Source organism: Papio anubis, chromosome 8, assembly GCF_008728515.1.
Source record: "Papio anubis isolate 15944 chromosome 8, Panubis1.0, whole genome shotgun sequence".
Classification (NCBI taxonomy): Eukaryota; Metazoa; Chordata; class Mammalia; order Primates; family Cercopithecidae; genus Papio; species Papio anubis.
This window is the reverse complement of record NC_044983.1, coordinates 116,734,192-116,757,349: the sequence shown is the minus strand read 5'-3', so window position 1 is coordinate 116,757,349 and position 23,158 is coordinate 116,734,192. Positions and strand designations below refer to the sequence as shown.

The 23,158-nt window shown below is 38.0% G+C and overlaps 1 long non-coding RNA gene across 2 annotated transcripts in view; it reads right to left on the bottom strand.

Moving 5' to 3' along the window:
* Positions 1 to 23,158, bottom strand: part of LOC108587352 — a 145,924-nt gene that overhangs the window by 35,089 nt on the left and 87,677 nt on the right. The window lies entirely within an intron of this gene.

Here is a 23,158-nt window from a genome sequence, read left to right as displayed (position 1 = left end):
GGTTATCAAATAACCGGAAAGTTAAGCCACAATGTGCTACCACGACACACCTACTAGAATAACTAAAATAAAAAGACTGATCATACTAAGTGTTGATGAGGATGTGCAAACCTTGAACACTTATACACTGTTTGTGGGAATGTAACATGGTAGAGCCACTTTGGAAAACAGTTTGACAGTTTCTTAAAAACTCAAATAAACACCTCTCATATGATCCAGCCATTCCATTCCTAGGTATTTACTAAAATATTTACATACCAAGACATTTGCATGAACATACCTAACAGTTTATTTTGTTGTAGCCAAAAACTGGAAATGATTCAAATGTCCATCAACAGGTAAGTGAATAATCAAATTGTACATATATGGAATGAATACTACTCAACAACAAAAAGAATGAACGCTTTACACATGTAACACCATGGGTATATCTCAATATGCTAGGAAAGAAACCAGGCCAAAAAGAGTCCATACTGTATGTTTCCTTTTGTATAAAATTCTAGAAAAATGCCAGCTAATCTATAGTGACAGAAAGCAGATCAGTGGTTCCTGGGGAGGAGAAGGGTGAGGGACTGTAAAGGATCACAAGGAAATTTTGGGGGTGATGGATATACCTATAATCTTGATTGTGGTTGATGGAACACATAGGTATATGCATATGTCAAAATTTTAAAAATTGTACACTTCACATATGTGCACTTTAATGCATGTCACTTATACCTCAATAAAGCAGTTAAAGATGTACTTGCTAACTATTAAATTATAACTATTTTATATACACATATATGTATTTAGGGTAATACGTATAAACATATAGATTGTCTTTCTCTGATGTGTGGGAAGGTCTTTCTCTTTCCTTGAGTTCTTTAAAGGAAGAAACTTCTTTAAGACAAATTTTTCATAGGAGGAACCACTGTAACTTTTGCAATACTATTAGTAAAGACTGTTTTTCCACATTTGTTGGAGCTGACTTGATATCTTGCTGAAATCTGTTGAAATCTGAGGGTGAATACAAAACTCTGATATTTGAAAATATCAGCTACCAAAAGCCTAGAGGGCATGTCATGACATAGCTTCATGATCTGTTATCAGAACTAGAAAGCAACAACATGAAACACCTGTGTGTGCCCATGGGTCAGTCACTAGTATCCTCGCAGTGTCTCGATAGAATCACATGTATGCTCAGGTAAAAGATTCACTCTTTAAGAAAATGCTATCAGATAATCTTATTGTCATAATTATTGGCATAAATATTGTCATACATTAATAATCGGATGGGATAAAAATTCTGGATTTGTAAAACCTAAAAATGTAACTGAAAAAAATACATAAAACTTCTCCAATTTTACTAGTATCAGCAATATAAACATTTAGTGGTATTTATTACTAATACATAAACATTAGTACATATATTACTATAAATATTTATAACACTAATATATATTACTAATTGGTAATATGTTAGCAATATATATTACTAATGCCAATTAGTAATATATTAGTAACACCAATAATGGGTTATTATTTGTGTATAACAATATAATTATATCATAAACAATTTATATCACTAATATATTAGTTATTTTATATATTGACTAATATTACTAACGGTTAAATAATACTACTAATTATATTGATAAGAGCAATAATAAGAACAGTAATAATAGCTACCATTTGATTATTACTATTTACAGAGTGTTATTATTACCTTTATTTTATAAATAAATGGGAAAGTACATTCAAAGAGGTTACACAACTGTCTCAAAAACACGCAGCTAGTAAATAGTGGATTTGGGATGCAAATTCAAGAATTCTGATTCCAGATCCCAAGATTTTAGCCTCATATTTGTCTGATGTGTCTCTTGGGTCATCAAATCTGAATTTCAGGACAGTGAGAAAACACTAAATACAAAGTCAAACTTAAAAGTAACACGGCATCCCAAATACCAAGTACTACATTTTTACCTTGGTCAGAAAGAAAGAGTGAATTTTGTTTTAGTCGTAGGAGGTCACACTAACTGTTGAACACACAGTCTCATGTCTCAGTGAAATTATGTCTAATTTTTTCACTTACTTTTTGGACCAGAGCATGTTGGAGCCAGGGCAACTGCCCCAGGCAGTCACTTAGAGGTACAAGCTCCTGGCACTGAGTAATTCCCTTATCTCCTATGTTCTCAGATTGTCATCTGCACGATCTGCATGTGGCTGATAAATCAGAGAAGGTTGAGGGCATAGAGGACTGCCTGAGTCTTCTTATGGGCCTGGCCTGGGTGTGACACTGATCACTCCTGTCCAGAGATCAGTTCCATAGTCAACTGATTTCAAGGCCAGAGGGAAATGAGGTCTGTGTTTCCAGAGGGAAAATAAAATAGGACTTGGTAACTACACAGTAATTCTCTGCCATAAGTTTCTGTTGTATTTTCACATAGAATTGGATAGAGGACAAGCAGCTGACATCTAGAAGGACAAGAACAGTTGAGTTCCTAAATGTTCTATGAGAACTGCTGCATCAGAACCCCCAAGTGAGGGAAGGTAATGCGCCCTTTTAAACTAGCATGCTGTATGATTCTGTACACACACTGAAGATTGAGAACTACTGGCCTAGAAGTTATCAGGGCCCAAGCCAATTAAGCGTGACTAGTTGAAGATGAAGATGTTCATGCTAATTCTGAACCTTTAGGCCACCATAATTTATACCCACCCTGATCAATAGTCATAAAGGCAAGGTAGTACCTCTGCCTCTGCTGAGGGATTATACTTCAGAACCCAGGGTAGGATAAGGTGAATGAAGCAGCCAGGGTTGAAAATCTAAGGAGGGTTCCTCTTAAGTTCATCCAAGAGCAGACTTGGTATATGAAACATTACAAGAACCTTGCAGGAACTGAGAGTGAGTGTCTCCTTAAATTTTTTGTCCTAGGTAACACTTGCCTATCTTCATATCCAATCCCGTCCTCCTGACTTTGCTCCCAAGAGTTATCTTCAGCTCATGATTTCATTCATTCAAACATGAATTTATTCAACAGATTATCTACTTATTTATCTATCTATTTCCAAAAGAATTCAATAGCTAGTGTGATCTAGTAATAGAACACAAGTTTAAAGCTGTATCTGTGTGTTTCCTTTACAGATTTCTATGGCTATATTTATAATGCCATTTGATGGGAATGTATGAATGTGTATTGAGAACTTTGTAGTTGTTTTGTATTGTGCTGAAGAATTCAGACAAAAGTGCAAGTAAATATGTATTAATTAAATGATTATAAGTAGTGCCAAGTGATTGATGCTGAGAGAGAGAGTTGGAGATGGGGATTTACTTTAGGTAGAGTGGCCCTGTAAGACTTTCCTGAGAAAGGGACATTTAAGCAGAGATCTGAAGCATAAGAATATTTAAAAGATCTCTTGTAATACTGATTGTCAATATTACAAGATATAGGATCATGTGAACACACTGCTAGGGTCACTTACAGGGCCCCAGAGTACACCTGCCTCTGGGTAGGGGAGGGGACATTTGCTTCTTTTCTGCATAGAGGAGATGATTTTTCCAGCCATTAAATATCTATATTGTACTGGAAGACTTAATGGAGCAAAATATCATTTTGAAATCTCCAGGATGACATAACTTTGGGAACACTGGGAAACTGTATTCTTGATACGCTAACCAGGCTTTCTCAGAAGTCACAAGCAACAAACAGTGTGACCTACCACCCTAAAGTGGTAACTGCATTGGCAGGGCATCTAGTGGAAGATGAGGGGCGTTTACCATGAAAGTGCGAGTCTTGAGAAGATTATAACAGAGATGAGACACCCCCTTCCTCCAGGCTTTCCCAGAAATTATTGGGGGACAGGTCTTTGTCTTGAACTATGAAATAGGTTATTTCTGTTAATATCACTAAATTAATGCCTATGGGAAATTTGGGTAATGCTACTTTATTTCCAAATCCAAGAACCAATCTGCAGCATGTACCAAATGAATATAGACAGTGACAAATGCCAGGAAGTTTCATTCACAACCCCATGTCAAACAGATGTTGTGCTCTGGATCCAATCATCTCCCAAAAGGCAGCCAGGCACCTGTCCAATGTTGGCCTTGGCCAAATATCGAACAAAGACCCAAACAAAGGATACATAGTCGTGGCCTTATATATGACCAAGTTCTCATTCCCAAGTTCCTCAGCTATATGAAATGTTGCCTAAATTAGCAAAGATTGTAGATATAGTACCCAAGAAGCAACTGTGAGGCCAAATGCATCCCATCTGAATCTCCTGGAAAACTAGTATGTATGTCTGGCCTTAACTCAGAAAAACCTGTCTTTCCTATCCTATTACCCACCAATAAAATGTGGTTCTGTTCTACTCTATCTTCCTGAAAGGTAACCTAAAAACTATCTTCCAAAATTTGTATTCTGCCAATCAAATTTTCATTGCCCTATCATTATTTGCCAATCTATCCAATCCATCACTAGCCATTCCACCATGAACTAGCCCCATTGTGTTTTGCTATTTGCCATTTTATTGGGTGAAGAACAAAGTTTCTACTTTTATATACAGAGAGGTACCCCTAGAAATACTAAGAGGATAAACAGGCAAGTAAGGGTGAAGAAAAGCAAAATTGTAGCAAGAGATATCTTTTTTCCTTCAGACAGAATTTTGATCTCATATTTTCCTTTCCACCAAATGGTCTTTTTCATCATCACAGGGCAACTACATTATCATTCGGTTAGCATCTACCGTAGGCCAGTCGGGTCACTTATATAACATCATTTGGTTTTCGGGACAATCTTGCTAAATAAATATAATTATTATATCAATTTCAGGAGGTCAAGGCAGGCTGATCACTTGAGGTCAGCAGTTCGAGACCAGCCTGGCCAACGTGGTGAAACCCCATCTCTACTGAAATACAAAAATTAGCTGGGTGTGGTGGCAGGCGCCTATAATCCCAGCGACTCAGGAGGCTGAGACAGGAGAATTGCTTCACCCCTGAAGACGGAGGTTGCAGTGAGCTGAGCTCGCACCACACTGCACTCCAGCCCAGCCTGGGCGACAGAGCGAGACTCTGTTTCAAAAATAAATAAATAAACAAAAAGGCATAAAGTAAGGCTCAGTGATTTTACAAATTAAAAAAAATATACCTCGCAGGTTAGTAATGATGGAGCTCCAGGGCTCTATACATACTGCAGCCTCTGGATTTTAATTCAGATAACTCAGCACTATCCAATGTTAGAATTGTTTGCTTTTTAATGTTGGCCAAGGGCAGGGCAAACATTTTAAAGAATTTTTAACTGAAAAGCAAGTATATAAATAAATAAGTTTCCTGCCTCATTCTGAGCCATATGCTGCCAGCACTAAGCTTCATTCTTTTTATATTTGTTTAAAAAGGTCTTTCAAAAGCAGAAGAGACATGTGCAATAATAAATGTTCTATAAAAATATACACTTTTAAGCTACCATTTATTTCTAGAGGACTTATTGAGTAATCTAAGCAATTTAAATATACTTACTTCTCACAATAGCCCTATGAAATAAATATGACCCATTGTATAGAAGAAGGAATTGAGGTTTAAAAAGGTTGAGTATTTTGTGCAAAGTAGCTAGAAGAAAGTTGAGAGAGTGAACTAATATTCGGGCCTGTTTGACCTGAAAATTTAGTCACTGAACTATTACACTAAACTTTCTGCATTCATAAAATGACAGTCAGGTGTATCTTTCAAAGTTACTCTTTTTATGCTGGTTTATAAGTTAAAACATTTCTCTCCTTTACTCACCTCCCAAGCACTACCTAGTTCAGTATAGTCTAAGTATGGTGTTTGGAACCAGGATGTGTGAATTTAATTCCCAGCTACAGCATTTACTAAATGTGTGAACTCAAACAACTGAATTAACCTTCTGTCTCAGTTTTCTCATCTGCAAAGGGGACATAGAACTAGTGTCTATGTCATAAGTTACTGTCAGGTTTTAATGATAGCATGTGGAAAGCACTAAGAAGAATGTATCATACACAGTAAGTACTATGTTAGTGTTTGTAGAGAAGAATGTATGATGCATAGTATTATGTTAGTGTGCATATGTAGAAAAATATATGATGTGGCCAGGCGCAGTGGTTCACACCTGTAATACCAGCACTTTGGGAGGCCGAGGGAGGCAAATCACCTGAGGTTGGGAGTTCGAGACCAGCTTGACCAACATGGGGAAACCCCATCTCTACTAAAAATACAGAAATTAGCTGGGCACAGTGGTGCATGCCTGTAATCCCAGCTACTTGGGAGGCTGAGGCAGGAGGATCACTTGAACCTGGGAGGGGGAGGTTGTGGTGAGCCAAGATCGGGCCTTTGCACACCAGCCTGGGCAACAAAAGCGAAACTCTGTCTCAAAAAAAAAAAAAAAAAAAAAAAAAAGGAAAAAAGAAAAAAAAGAAAAATATATGATGCATAATAACTACTATATTAGTGTTGTAAAGAATATATGATACATAGTAAGGTCTGACTTCTTTTGCTTCCCCTCATCTCTCTTGGCATACCTTACTCCTTCTGTTACCTCAGTATCAGGTTGGTTTAGGCGTAGTCTGGCAGTACCTACCTCAGCTATGATGTACATCTCTCACTGTCTGCCCTGAACACTCTCTGACATTATGGGGTGGTTACTCTACTGGTACCTACCAGGAATTGTATCTGGAAGTGTGAGTGAATTATCTCCCAGGTGGCAACACCTGGCCAATGAGAAATGGGAGCAGGTGAATAAATGCCTCCCCTCTTCATCTCTGAAGAGAGACTCATTTCACATTGGTCCTTGGGAGTTGAGGGGCATGGCAGTGGATAGAGCTCTTAGGATAATCAGTCCAAGCCTCTGGAACTCCATAAAGCGATATGCATTCCCATGCTTGCCCCATGACAGTACTTTATTATTGATACCAACATGCTTCTCACTCCATTTCGTGTATTATACGGAGCTAAGTAAAACAGAAAAGCACAGAAACAAACCCCATTGTGTCACACATTACATGGATGGGATCTTGTTTGCTTTGGCCTAATAGGACCTAAGTAATTTGCCTCCAGTAAGCAATGAATTCAATTCAACAAATAAAATATGATTCATGAGAACTCAGCTGATGTGGGCTCTAATTTCACATCTATGTTTAATTAGTTCTGAGACCCTAGGAAAGATACTAAATCACTTTAAGTCCCAAACATCTTATTACAAAAAAAATAGTAGATGTTAGTTGATTTTTAGATTCTTTTCTTGTAAGATTAAAATTCTAATTATCAGTGCCTTTTCACAGCACTTCCTACACTGTACAAATGATTTGCAGCATATGTAAAGAAAATAGATTCAAGATTATTAAAAATCTTATAGTCAATCTTATTGGAAATGGATTTGATAACACTTTTATTCAAGTATTTGCAAATATTTTTTAAATTTAAAATAAATTTAGCATAATTAAAATATTAAATATAATCTAACCATTATCCATAGTTATATCCATACAGGCTATAGTTTGAAAAATGCTTCTTATAACAGCATTCCTATAATTTGATTCTTATACACTTCATAGTATTAATACTATTCATAGTTCCTATTTGGGGAAAAATAAACTCAATTCAAAGTGACCCTATGATTTTCTTGCAGCTACATGTTTAGTAACTAGTGGACACAGAGCTCTTTTCATTAAGAAATTTGTCTTCATAAAAACTGGTTTTCTACTAGAACCATAAAAAATAAACAAAAACATTTACTGAAAGCTAGGAATTAAAAATGTTGAACTAGACAGATAAAGATAAGATAAATATCAATATGGAAACCACTCTTATTTGTAGAAATATGCATGCTTCTTGCTTGTATATTAAAATCCTTGAGGTGAGAAGTAAGTGTCATATTTAATGTTTTGTGTTCTCACTTCTGACTTGCACACAGTAAGTGCTAAATAATTAACCAGATATATGAATAATTAAGAGATAAACTGAGAATATGAGAATGAGAATTAAGTGTGTTTCCTTCAGGATTCCTTCTTTAACTGCCAAGCCCCAGTTAGGGCAAGGTGCTTCTCTGCTTCTCTGCTCTGACATGCTGAGATCATGATAACATTTGTCGTGGGATATGGGAACACTCTCTTCTATGACCATGTCTTGATAGCTTGAGAACTACATGAATGGAAGTATTGAGACGAAATTACCTATTTGTCCTGTGCCCCAAGCATGTGGTAAATACAAGAAATATGTGGTGAATCAACAAAGAAATGGACAAAAATAATTGGGAAGAGAGAGAACAATTTTGTAATATGGGATTTATTAATATTGTGACATTATTTGAAGCTGGGGAGATAAGTGGGATTAAAAACACAGGAACTAGACCTCAGGGAATGTTCAAAGTTAGTAGGAGAATGGAGAGGAGTCACTGAAGATTAACTGGGAGAACCACAAAACGTAGGATTATGCAAATATTGAAGATGGTGGTAAACCATTCTCCTGGTCTTTCCATTACAATGCACTTCTTTTACCTTATAAAAATTGGTATTTGGCATGGATACTTAGAGCACCGCCTAAAGTTGTGATTTCATTTCAATTTGGGCTTGTATAGTCATAGCTCCCACCTCAGAGATGCTAAAGCAAGTGAGGCTCTGAAAATATGTAACTTTGAGTCTGAAATTTCTAATCTTTGCTGTGTGGGCTGGAGCAAATGCTTAGCCTGAGTATGCTTCAGTTTTGTTTGCATAGTGAAAGCATTTTCTCTCATTGGGCTGTTGCGTGCAGTCACTAATAAAACGCTGTGATAAAGCCCTTTGCAAATATGAAGTGCTATTGAAATGTAGAGTAATACACTGGACATCTTTGTTTTCCATCAGACACATCCCACGAGACGTTTCCTTCCTTCCAGAACATGTACACTCGATGAAGTGTCCATCTGGCAAATAAGACTCTGCCAAGAGTGGAAAGGCAAATTATTATAAGGTAAACAGCTGAGTGCTAGTGTGCAAAGGTGGTAAAAGACTTGTAGCCCTGTCTGTATAAGGGTTAAGATAGGGATTAGGATGCACCAGAATGTACAATATACTCGGTATTTTCCCCAGGGAGAATGAAGGCAAGGAAAATTTCTGGCTACCTGGGCCCCTTTGCCTTCCCTCTAAAAACATTACACTTGGCTAATGGAGCTGTAACTTTGTTTTGATTTCCTGAGTGGTCTTGAGTTACCTAATATCTGGCCTGCTTCCCTAGATGCATGCCTCTTAGATCTCTACAGTAAAATCATACTTAAACCATTTTCATTAGGAACGGAATACTACATGATCATAAAGTGCCCCTATGAAATGCCTTGATTAGTAGAGATCAAAGGCCGAGCTTCATTAGTTTTGCTTTCTTTCCCCTCCTACTTTGCCTCTGTGTTAAACTGCATTAACCTGACTAAGCCAAGCTCTCCCAAGTTTGTACAATCTGGAAAAGATAACTTCTCCTGAGCAGTCTGGCTTTTCTTTGGAGCACATGGCTTGCAGGTTTTCTGTGGCCCAGGGCACAGTCAACAAGCTGTCTATTTGGTGGAGGGAACCAGCCCCTACTCCAAAAGTAGCATGGCTGTGGTTGCTTCTGTAATCACTTCTCTGGTTCAAAAGGACTTGGATTAACACTATGGCCAAAGGTTAGGAATCTATGAACCTGGCTTTCCTCACCAAATTGAGTCATTTGAAATGCAATCAAGGGCCAAATCCCTTAACAAAACTGTTCACCACAATGTGGTGGTAAAGGGTGCTCTGTTCGCTAAGGCAGACTTGAGTTTAAATTCTGGCTCCTTCACTTATCTGAGCATCAGGTTTCTCAAATGTAAATCGGGATATCAGTGCCGACTTCAGAGGATTGTTGGAAAGACTAAGTGAGATAATGATTACAAAACACCGAGCACAGTGCCTAGCATACGAAAAACACTCAAGAAATGGTGACTGTATATACCCACCAAGTCAATGCACCCTTACAGTTCTAGAGAGGAGAAGAGCTGATGCAAACACTGTGACACACTATTTTCTGGAAAGTGTTTCCAATTGCTCAGCTCCAGCAGCCTCCAAATTTCTTTTGGATAAATATCCAAAAGTGAGGAATGGAAGATGTTTCCTTGGATTAGCTATTTGGAGCCAGGCAAACCTCAAACTTTCCCACAAGCACATAGAAAAGGATGTGTACCCTTGGTCTAAGTGCAAGAGACACAGTGGAAAATCTGGCTTTCTGCACTGTGGGGCTGAGACACACAGAGTAGAGGCACGGTAAGCTGCTGCTTTTTACTCCATTTCTTTAAATTGACAAATAAAAATTGTGTATATTTGTTGTGTACAACACGGTATTTTGAGATATGTATAAGGATAAGGGTTTTTTTTTTTCTATATAAATCTAAAGTAGAATTTGGCCATTTCACAATTGGAAAGTGGAATCTCTTCCTGACATGTTGGTTGAAGTCTCATTTAACAGCATCAGTTCTTTCCCCCATCTCTGTAGTAGTCATAAATTTTCTATATTATGATAATAGTACAATAAAATAAAAGCAGCTGCTCTTGTTATATTACCCGAATTTACTGTCATGCACTTTGTTTACTCTCTAGAGTACGTACTGCCCTGTACTATTGAAGTGGGCATTTTCATTTTATTATTTGAAAAGACGAACTAAATGTGTCTACTACCTTCACTTCCCATTCCCACTGCCCTAGATACTTGTGGAGAAACTGAAGTGAAATCTTACCCTTATGCCTCCAATTCTCTCTCTCCTAGGAGGTAATTAACAACATATCCAGAGTACTATATGGTCAGTAACATTAATCTAGAATAATATATTATATAGAATTATATACTGTATAATTATATATATCTAATAATTATATATTATAATATATAAAAATATATTACATAATATATAATTCCATATAATATATTATTCTAGATTAATATTACTGACTATATAGTACTCTATTTATAGGACTATATATTACTAATATATATAGTTCTATATAGAGAGTATATAATCCTATAGAGAGTAATAGTAATATTAATACTAATTAGCAATATACAGTACTAAATATTACTAATATATAATCAATATTAATCTATAGATATATTTATAATAAATTATTATTAACGTTCTTTTTGTTAGGTTAAAATAAATTTTTATTAAATCTTAGAAGAGATTTATACACAATTCACAAATTCTTTACAAAGAATTGCCAATCTTTGTCCAATTTTTTAGTAGTTTCTACACAGATTTGGAAATTCTGCTGTGAAATAGGATTTATAAGATATTCCTTTTAGAAAGCATCACAATGCTAATTTTAGGCAAAACAGTGTTTAAAACTGAAGTCCTCATAGAAGTGAGTTCAACACCTTTAGCCTTTATCCCAGTGACAAAACTATATAAAATAAACATTAAGCTGACTTACTCAGAAAACAATGAATAAGTATTCTGTAAACTTCTCAAATTCACCTACAATTTTTGATTACTTTTAGAAGCAGTACTACTGCAAAGTATCAACAACCACACTATGCACCCAAATAAAATGGGTGTTAAGAATAAAATATATAATTCTACATAACAGAATTATATAAGGTGTATATACGTGAGAGGTGACAACATGCTAGCAGCCCTCGATCTCGGCACCTCCTCGGCCTCCGTGTCCACTCAGGCAGTGCTTGAGGAGCCCTTCAGCCTGCCACCGCACTGTGGGAGCCCCTCTTTGGGCTGGCCAAGGCCACAGCCGGCTCCTTCTGCTTGTGGGTAGGTGTGGAGGGAGAGGAGCCTGCGGGAACCCGGCTGTGCCTGGTGCAGCAGGCCAGAGTTCCAGGTGGGCGTGGGCTTGGCAGCCCCCTACTGGGAGTGGTGAGGGCTTGGCACCCGGGCCAGCAGCTGCAGAGGGTGCGCTGGATCCCCCAACAGTGCAGCCCGCCTGCGCTGAGCTCTAATTCTTGCTAGGCCTCAGCTGCCTCTCCCCAGGGAAGGGCTCAGGACCTGTAGCCCACCATGCCTGAGCCTCCCCTCTGCCGCCATGGGCTCCCACACAGCCTGAGCCTCCCGGATGAGCACCACCCCCTGCTCGGTGGCACTGGGTCCCATCAACCACCCAAGGGCTGAGGAGTGCCGGAGCATGGCGTGGGACTGGTGGGCAGCTCTGCCTGCAGCCCTGGTGAGGTATCCACTGGGTGAGGCCAGCTGGGCTCTTGAGTCTAGTGGGGACTTGGAGAACCTTTATGTCTAGCTAAGGGATTGTAAATACACCAATCAGCATCCTGTGTTTAGCTCGAGGTTTGTAAATACACCAATCAGTACTCTGTATCTAGCTAACCTAGTGGGGACTTGGAGAACTTTTCTGTCTAGCACTCTGTGTCTAGCTAAAGGATTGTAAACACACCAGTCAGCACTCTGTGTCTAGCTCAGGGATTGTAAACACACCAATCAGCACTCTGTGTCTAGCTCAGGGATTGTAGACACACCAATCAGCACTCTGTCCAAATAGACCAATCAGCTCTCTGTAAAATGGACCATCACCAGGATGTGGGTGGAGGTCAGATAAGGGAATAAAAGTAGGCTGCCCCAGCCAGCAGTGGCAACCGGCTCGGGTCTCCTTCCACACTGTGGAAGCTTTGTTATTTCGCTCTTTGCAATAAATCTTGCTGATGCTCATTCTTTGGGTCTGCTCTGCCTTTATGAGCTGTAGCACTCTCTGCGAAGGTCTGCAGCTTCACTCCTGAGGCCAGCGAGACCGTGAACCCACCATAAAAAAGAAACTCGGAACATGTCCGAACATCAGAAGGAACAAACTCCGGACACACCATCTTTAAGAACTTTAACACTCACCGCGAGTGTCTGCGGCTTCATTCTTGAAGTCAGTGAGACCAAGAACCCACCAATTTCGGACACGTATGGACTGTTGTTTCTATTTCTCTGAAGAATTCTAATACAGTAACTTTATTTTGTTTGTAAATAGAATCATCCATAAGCTTATGTAATAAATTCATAACATTGTTTATTATTATATTGTGACTAATATTACTAACTCAGGCATGCCTGTGTGTCTTTGAAAGGTGATATTAGAGTTGATAGCAATTTAATTGGAATTGCAGATTGAAATCTTCATTTTTGGTTTCCTAGAAATTTGCTTTTTTACAAATCACAGATTCAAGCCAATGTTTCTGAATCCTGTGGTGTTGCTGTGGTGGTTGCTCAGACACGCAGACCCCTCACTTTCACTAAAACAGACAGGAAGGAAGAAAGTCACAGTCCTTGTCAACAAGAGGGCCACATCTCTGTAAGAGTGAAACAAGTCTGAGTAAGCAAGTGAACTACTGTTGTTTGAGAGAGATGTGCAAGGTTTGATTTGAAATTAATGAGCCTCCCACTTGGGGCAGGCTTGCTAACACAATGGGCAGTGGTAGTGGTGTTAGCTGCCTCTAAGCTCACCCCATTATGCAGAGAGGGTTGGAAGAAGAAAAATAAAGTTCTTGGAAGGGAATGTGTTAGGCAACTCTTACGTACCAGGTTCTATATCAAGCATTTGAACACACACTAATTTATGTAAGCCTTCTGATAACTTGAATTGTTTTTCTTTTTTTGCAAATTAGAAAAGTGAGATCGAGGGAGATTAATTATATAATCTCATGGATCTGAGAAGAGAACAAGCCAGGATTCAAACTCAAGGTTGATACCAAAAGACAGATTCTTTCCACATCACCATTAAAGGCAGACAGGCAAGTGAAAGGGCCAAGGTACAACGTTTAGAGTCAAAGACACTGAGGTTTAAATCCTGGCTCAACCAATTACTACCCAATGTGTCTTTAGATAAGTTCTTGAGACACATCTTCTTTATCTGAAAATGCAAATAATGCTGTAAGTCATAGATCTGTCGGCAGGACTAAATATTTTCAAAGCACCATAAATGCCAAATGATTCTGGCTTTAAAAGTGACTGCAGACTCAGCAATGACCTCACTTGGACCTCTTTTCCCAGGTAGAGAGTATGCTGCCATGGACTGACCTCGTGCCTGATGCTCCAGCAGAGGCTAGTTAATGACAGAGTCAGTTTCTGCACAACCTATGGTGTGTCAATAGCTCTGCTGTTGAAAGGAACATATTTGCAGGGGAATCTTGCCAAGAAGCAAACATTAGTTTGTGCTCCTTGAAAACTGTAAAAATAAGATTAGATTAAAAGGACTCCAGGGGTTGTTTGGACCTCAGGAGGGAATGGAAGTTTGTAACTATTTGAATGACTTAGTACATGTTCCACTATTGTCTTCTAAGACCTCTAAGGCTTCCTTTACCCCACATTGTCTTGATATCTTTTAGGATATCATAATAGGTGACCTACTTATTCATAAGTAATAATTGTTTTGTGTGTAAACACAAAACTCTCCTCCAAAATTTATACATGTTAAGAAATATCAAGGGAAATCTGAGGGAGGGAGAAGGAAACAACAGAGAAATTATAGAAAATTTTTACTAGTTTGTGGATATTTAAAGAATGGGCACATTCTTTGTCTTCTTTCATGTATCTTCACAGTGACTGATTTTTGAATTTTAAAATTATGACTAACAATGATTGATAAATATCCCTTTGAACATGATTGAATTTTATTTGCTACAGCTTCAAGCTACAATTCAGTAAACTGTTTATATAGCCAAGACTTCTTATTCCTAGGAGGTGTCACTTCTGGGAAATATAAATGGGAAAGCCAAGCCTCATAAAGAAAAAAGAAAAGAACACACTAAAATATAAACTGCTCAAACATTAGATGCAATGAGAAGAAATCTTCCAGAAACTATCTCTTCTTTCACTGAATACTGATGAAACTAAATGTCTGTCTTACTCAATTACCAACATATATCTATTTAAATCCTCCATTAAATTCAGAATAAATATTCACATTGTTTATTCATGTAATCCTCACAACACTGTGAGAAGCTTTTATTAACTCCCTTCTATGGATAAGGAATATGTGGTTCAGAGATTTTTAAAGATTTACCAAATCTGCACTGGCAATAAATGTAAGGTTACAAACATGCTTGTCAGTTTCCTAATTGCAAGTTCCCTTTCTTATTCCATGCTACCACCATTCTATTATAGGATCTCTCTTATTTGTGCTTATTTCATTTCCTTATTTACATTCTAAGCTCTCAGAAAGTAAGCCAAGTCTTCACTTTCGTTGTATGCTCCCAAGTGTCCAAAGTGATTAGTTCATGAGTATTTGTTAATTGATCTGTTTGATTTTAGAAAGTCTTGCTATTTTCATGGTACAGACACATGTTTTGTTAGATTTGTACCTAAGTATTTCATTTCCTTTAGAACAGTTGTAACTGGTCTTCTGTGTTTAATCTCAGTTCTACATGTTCGTTTTTATTATAAAGAAATACAATTGAACTTTATGTTTTGATCTTGTATCCTATGACCCTGTTGAATTTGCATAGTTCTAGGAGGTTTATTTGTAGGGGAGTAGATTTCTTTGGATTTTCTATGTAAAAAATCATGTTATCTACCAGTAGTGACAGTTTTATTTCTCCCTTTCCCATCTGTATGCACTTTTTTTTCTTTGCCTTCCCTATTCCAATGGCTAGAACTTTCAGTATTTTGTTGAATAAAAGTGATGACAGCAGATATCATTGCCTTGTTCCTAATCTTCAAGGACAGCATCCTATTTTTCATCATTAAGATCGATGTTAGCTGTAGGAATTTTGCAGATTCTTTTCATAAACTTTAGGAAGTTCCTTTCAATTCCTTTTTTTTTTTTAACCATTAAATGGTGTTAAGAGTCTCTCAAATCCTTTTTCTGCACCAATTAATATTATATTTATTTTTCTTTCTAGACTATTAATATGGCAGTATACATTGATAGATTTGTGAATGTTGATGGAGGCTTCATATTTAGAGAAAATCCCACTTAGTCATGGTGCACAATTCTTTTCAGGCATTGCTGTATTTGATTTGCTAATATTTTAAAGCATTTTGGGTCTAAGTGTATGAGATGTTGGTTGGTAGTTTCTGTTTCTTTTTTGACCATCTTTGTCTGCTTTTGATAATACTAGCCTTATTAAATGAAATTAGAAGTATTCCTACAGTTGATGATTTGTTGATTTGTATTCCCCTTCTCCTTCTCTCTCTTTCTATCAGTCTTACTGGAAGTTAACCAATGCTATTTTTTCCAGAACCGGATTTTTCCTTCCTTGCTTTATTATTTTCATGTTTTCAGCATCATTGGTTTCTGTTCTTATTTTTATTTCCTTCCTTCTGTTTCTTTTGGGTTTGTTGTGCTCTTCCTTTTCTTCTTTTTTTTATTTTTTATTTTTCAAGTAGGACCTTAGATTATTTATTTGAGATATCTCCTCATTCTAATGTAAGGATTTAGTATTATAAAATTACCATTCAACATAGTTTTAGCTGCATCCCATGTTTTGATAGTTGCACTTTTACTTTCATTCAGTGCTATGTGTTAACTGTTAATAGTTCCACTGAGATTTCTTTTTTTGGTTATTTAGAACTGTGTCACTTAACTTATAAGTATACAGTGATTTTCCTGTAATCTTTCTGTTACTGATTTCTAGTTTGATTCCATCGTGGTCAGAGAATATACTAAGTATGGTTCAATTATTTTAAATATATTGAGGCTTGTTTTATGACTAAAGATGTTGTCTATCCTGATGAATATTCCATTGGAGTGTAGAAAAAAGGTGTTTTCTGTTTTTGTTGGAGTATTCTATATATGCTAAGTAATTGATGTTGACTGATAATTTTTTTCAGATCTTCTATATTCATGCTAATTATCTGTCTAATAATTCTACAAGTTGTGGAGCAAGAGGTGTTGAGATCCACCAGCTACTATTGTAGACTTTTCTGTATTTATTTTCAGCTCTATCAATTACTGCTTCATGTACTTTCAGGCTCCATTGTTTAGTGCATACACATTTAGGATCATTACGTCTTTCCCAGTGGATTATTTCTGTTATCATTCTGTGATGGTTGTCTTTGTTTATAACAATTTTTTTTTTGTTCTGAGTCTACTTTATCTGATATACTTATAGCCACTCCTGCTTTTTTTTTTTTGAATGTTTGCATGATATATCTTTTTTCATCCATCCTTTGTCTTCAACCTACGTATGTCATTGAATTTGAAGTGAGAACCTGTTAAAACAGAATATAGTTTGGGGGCAAGTTTTTTAAATCTACTCTCCTTTATCCACTTTCCTTTACCCTGTAATTGGCATATATAGACTATTTACATTTACATTGATGTATTAGGGCTCAAGTCTGCTATTTTACTATTTGCTTTCTTTCTGTTTCTTATTCCTTAATTCCTCCCTTGTCTTTTCTTGCTCAGAAATTCCTGTAAATGACCAAAACATTTTTTGAATCCCACTTAATCTGTTTATCTTATTTTTTAGTGTATTGCTTTGTAGTTGATTTTCTTGGTAGTTGTTTTGGGTATTACAATATGCTTATGTGACTTTGAGTAAAGTATGGAAACCTTACATTGATTCAGGTACTTTTATCCTCCCATTTTAAAATATCACCATTTTGAGTGTTAGATGGTGCTATAATGTTTGTGATCTGGAAAATTCATGAGGGAAAGGGTAGTCTATTGTGTTTACTCATATTTCTCAACTTTCTGTTATTCTTTCTTCATTCTAGATGCTCCAAATTATTTCTTTTATCATTTTTTTGTTTGAAGAATTTTCTTTTGTCATTTTTTTAAGGGTAGTCTGCTAGTGACAATTTTTTTTAGTTTTTATTCATCTGAGAATAATTTTATTTAGTCTTCATTGTTGAAGGATATGTTTTCTTGGATACAAAATTCACAGTTCACAGGAGTTTTATGTTTGTTTTTTTCAGAAGTGGAAAAATATTGTGTCAATGCCTGCTGGCCTCTATCAGTTCAGAGGAGAAATCTGCTCTCATTCGAACTGGTGTTCCCTTATAGACAATATGTTGTTTTTGTCTGGTTACTTTTAATTTTATTTCATTGCTTTTAGTTTTCAGAAATTTAATTATGATGTGTCTTTATGCTTCTTCAGATTTATCCTGCTTGGAGCTGTTTTTAGTCTTACAATTTCCATTTCATTCTTTATTACAACATAAACATTTGCTGAGATTTTATTACTCTTTTTGTGTTTAAGAGAATTAGTAACTGCTTGTTGAAACATTTTCATAAGGGTTGCTTTGAAATCCAAGTCAGATAACTTCAACATCTGATTTTTCTCACTATTAAATGTTATTTGATTGTGTTTTCTTATTAAGACTAGATTTTCCTGGTGCTTGATATAATGAGTAATGTTTTGGAACAGTTAAGCTACTATGTATGTTAGGGAACTCTGTTAAAATTTTCATTTAGCAGTCAGTTACCCTGTTTTGGTTTAGCACATAAGCCCTGTTCTACTTAGCGAGCTATGGTTTCATGACAGCCTAATTTTCAGAGTCTTCCTGAAAATTAAAATTGCTATTTTGGTCTGCTCATTTTATCTGGTGCCACTGTGGCTCCTACTGGTCCTTGCTGCTTTAGGAGAAGTTACTGGAAGTTACTGCTGGTTGGGCTACCTGTTGCCTCTAGGTTGGGGAAGGGAGTTTCTGTCCTGCAGGAACAAAGAGCCATTCCCAAGTGGGGTACTTGTTTTTGCTGACTCCCTATACTTGTGGGAGAAGAAAAATGTGTTTCCCAAGCTAGGGACATTTGTTGTGGCACAATTCCCATTGCTGATGACCCTGGCTACAGAGTTCCTCTGGTTTGGGGAAGAGGTGTCAGGTGCAGGAGGAAGGAGTGTGCTTCCCAATGGCTGCTTATTGCCAGTGGAGCTTCCCATTCAGTCTCCTTGCCAGTTCTGCTAGATTCACCTGGTGTAGTTGGCAAGCTTGTATTCAGTAGGAGAAGAAACAGGCCTACCTCAACCACCTTGTGTTGCTATGTTGGTGGATGTGAGATGTCCCACCTGGATCACCTTCTGATACCGTTTGGACTATTGCCCAAATTTCATGTTGAAATGTAATCCCGGCCGGGCGCGGTGGCTCACGCCTGTAATCCCAGCACTTTGGGAGGCCGAGGCGGGCGGATTACGAGGTCGAGACCGTGGTGAAACCCCGTCTCTACTAAAAAAGTACAAAAAATTAGCCAGGCGTGGCGGTGGGCGCCTGTAGTCCTAGCTACTCGGGAGGCTGAGGCAGGAGAATGGCGTGAACCCGGGAGGCGGAGTTTGCAGTGAGCCAAGATCACGCCACTGCACTCCAGCGCAAGACTCCGTCTCAAAAAAAAAAAAAAAAAGAAATGTAATCCCTAAAGTGGAAGGTGGGGCCTGGTCAAAGGTGTTTGGAAAATGGGGCAGATCCCTCATGACTAGCTTGCGCCATCCCCTTGGTGATAAGTGAGCTCTCGCTCTAAGTTCATATGGAATTTGGTCATTTAAAAGTGTGTGGCACCCCCCCCCCCCCACGAACTCTCTCTGTTACCTGCTCCAGTTCTCACCATATGATGTACCTGCTACCCATTTGCCTTCTGCCATGAATGGAAGCTTCCTGAGGCCTCCTCAGAAACAGATGCCACTATGCTTCCTGTAAAGCCTGCAGAGCCTTGAGCCAATTAAACCTATTTTCTTATAAATTACCCAGCTTCAGGTATTTCTGAGGCTGGCTATAGAACACTCTTCTGTGGTGCTCTTCTTCTGGTGCTGGGATCCCTATCCAGACTGTGCTCTCCTTTCCACCTTTGAAAATTCTCCTTTGGTGTCTCTTGCATTATTGTCTGGATTTAGGGTTGTACTTAACCGGCAAAAGCAGAAAGAGACAAGTCTATGCTATCTTGTTAAGACTGGAAGTGTCACCTTCATTTAAAAAACCTATTTTCACTGATGATGCACATTTATTGACTCTGACCAGAAGTCAGCTGCCATTCTTATCTTTGTCCTCTGTATGTTTAGCATGTCTTTTTCCCTCTGACTAATTTAAGATGGGTTGTTTATAAGGAATTTTAAGCAACTTGATAATGATGTGCTTTGGTGTAGTTTTCTTCATGTTTCTTGTGTTTGGAATTCACTGAGTTTCGTGGATCTGTGGATTTTTGCTTTTCTTCATGTTTCAAGTGATTGAAATTCATTGAATATTTTGGACCTGTGGATTTTTACATTTCATTGAATTTTGAGAAATTGTGGCCCCCTATTTATTTAAATAATTTTTCTAGTCTCCTCCACAGTCTCTTTTCTTTTGGGAACTACAGTTACATTTTTGACAGCCTGCTTGCAATTGTCCCACAGTTCATAATGCTTTGTATTTTTCTTTGTGTTTCAGTCTCTACTTCTCTTTGTGTTTCATTTTTGATAGTCTACACTGTTGTATCTTTATTTTTTATTATTGTTATCCTTTAAGTTCTAGGGTACACGTGCACAACGTGCAGGTTTGTTACATATGTATACATGTTCCATGTTGGTGTGCTGCACCTATTAACTCATCATTTACATTAGGTATATCTCTCAATGCTATCCCTCCCCACTCCCCCCACCCCACAATAGGCCGCGGTGTGTGATGTTCCCCACCCTGTGTCCAAGTGATCTCATTGTTCAATTCCCACCTATGAGTGAGAACATGCGGTGCTTGGTTTTCTGTTCTTGCAATAGTTTGCTGAGAATGATGGTTTCCAGATGCATCCATGTCCCTACAAAGGACATGAACTAATCATTTTATATGACTGCATAGTATTCCATGGTGTGTATGTGCCACATTTTCTTAATCCAGTCTGTCACTGATGGACATTCGGATTGGTTCCAAGTCTTTGCTATTGTGAATAGTGCCACAATAAACATATGTGTGAATGTGTCTTTATAGCAGAATGATTTATAATCCTTTGGGTATATACCCAGTAATGGGATGGCTGGGTCAAATGGTATTTCTAGTTCTAGATCCTTGAGGAATCGCCATACTGTCTACCACAGTGGTTGAACTAGTTTACAGTCCCATCAACAGTGTAAAAGTGTTCCTATTTCTCCATGTCCTCTCTAGCACCTGCTGTTTCCTGATTTTTTAATGATTGCCATTGTAACCGGTGTGAGATGGTGTCTCATTGTGGTTTTGATTTGCATTTCTCTGATGGCGAGTGATGATGAGCATTTTTTCATGTGTCTGTTGGCTGTATGAATGTCTTCTTTTGAGAACTGTCTGTTCATATCCTTTGCCCACTTTTTGATGGGGTTGTTTTTTCCTTGTAAATTTGTTTGAGTTCTTTGTAGGTTCTGGATATTAGCCCCTTTTCAGATGAGTAGATTGCAAAAATTTTCTCCCATTCTGTACTGTTGTTGTATCTTTATATTCATTCATCTTTTCCTCATGGTGTCTAAATACTTAATTCCATCCTGTATATCATTCATCTTAGTCACTGTAAATTTTATGTGTAGAATTTCTATTTGAGTCTTTTATATCATTCATGTATCTCCTTAACATGTTCATAATTTTCTCTGCTTTCTTAAACAGACAAAATATAATCGGCCGGGTGTGGTGGCTCACGCCTGTAATCCCAGCACTTTGGGAGGCTGAGGCAGGCGGATCATAAGGTCAGGAGATTGAGACCATTCTGGCTAACATGGTGAAACCCCGTCTCTATTAAAAATACAAAAAAAGGCCAGGCGCGGTGGCTCAAGCCTGTAAGCCCAGCACTTTGGGAGGCTGAGACAGGCGGAGCACGAGGTCAGGAGATCGAGATCATCCTGGCTAACATGGTGAAACCCCATCTCTACTAAAATAAAAAAATACAAAAAGCTAGCCTGGTGTGGTGGCAGGCGCCTGTAGTCCCAGCTACTTGGGAGGCTGATCAGGAGAATGGCGTAAACCCGGGAGGTGGAGCTTGCAGTGAGCTGAGATCCAGCCACTGCACTCCAGCCTGGGTGACAGAGCGAGACTCCATCTCAAAAAAAAAAAAAAAAAAAAAAAAAATTACCCGGGTGAGGTGGCAGGCACCTGTAGTCCCAGCTACTCGGGAGTCTGAGACAGGAGAATGGTGGGAACCCGGGGAGGCAGAGCTTGCAGTGATTGGGCTATTGCACTCCAGCCTGGGTGACACAGCAAGACTCCGTCTCAGAAAAACAAAAAAGAAAAAGAAATATATTTACAATAACTGTTTCAGTCTCCTTTATCCACTAATTTTATCATCTGTTTAATTTTGGGGTATGTTTCTATTGGTTGAACTTTTCTCCTTGCTATGGGTTCTAATTTTTTTTTTCTCTGCTTCTATGGATATCTAGTTATTTTTACTGATATATTTTACTTTGCTGGGAACTAAGTTTTGCATGTGCTTCTATCTTTTCGAACTTCATTCTGGGACACAGTTAAGTTACTTAAAATATTTTATTTCTTTGTTAGGTAGAAACAGAGCAACCTTAGGTCCATGGCTAATATTGTCCCAACTACTGAGACCACATTTCTGAGTACCCTACATGATGCCTATTAGTTATAAACAGCTTTTCCACATTACCTACAGAAAGCTTGAAATATCCTTGATCCCATTTCGGCTCCAGGGACTGTTTGTTTTAATTTTACCTGTGGTTCTTCCCCCCAGTTGTCGGTAGTTTCCTCACACTCAAGCAATGATCAGCACTAAACTGAAGACTCAAATAACTCTGCAAATTTCTGAATCTCTCTCTCTCTCTCTCTCTGCAACTCTCTCTTTACTGGTACTCTGCCCTGTGAATTTTAGGTATTTTATCCTGTGCTCTGAACTGTATTTAACCCAAGAAGACTTAATTCCAGTGCCTGTTTGGGCACCCTTTCTTCCTGCACTCACTGGAAACTCTCCTATACATTAGACAGGTAGGTTAGAGATGGTGGTCATACCCTCCCTTAAAGAGGAACAAAAAAACTTGCCAAATAAATGGAGTGAACAAACTATTCAACATTGCACAAACCGCATCTAGGACTTGTGGTTAAATTATCCCGCAACAGAGAGGGAGAAGAGCAGAAGGGAAAATACCCAAACTCGTGCAAGCAGAGAAACTCATGATTAATGTCCTTAGGTTGACCTCTGTTTATTGTGATAGCAGAAGATACACCACTGGGTGGGAAGTTGAGATGCTAACAAGTCACGTGATCTATGTGCTAGCATGTACAATAATTGCACATGTGCACTCAGGAGACCAGTCACAACATGCTTAACAGCAATGCCCATCCTCACCCTCTTATGACTGATCATATAA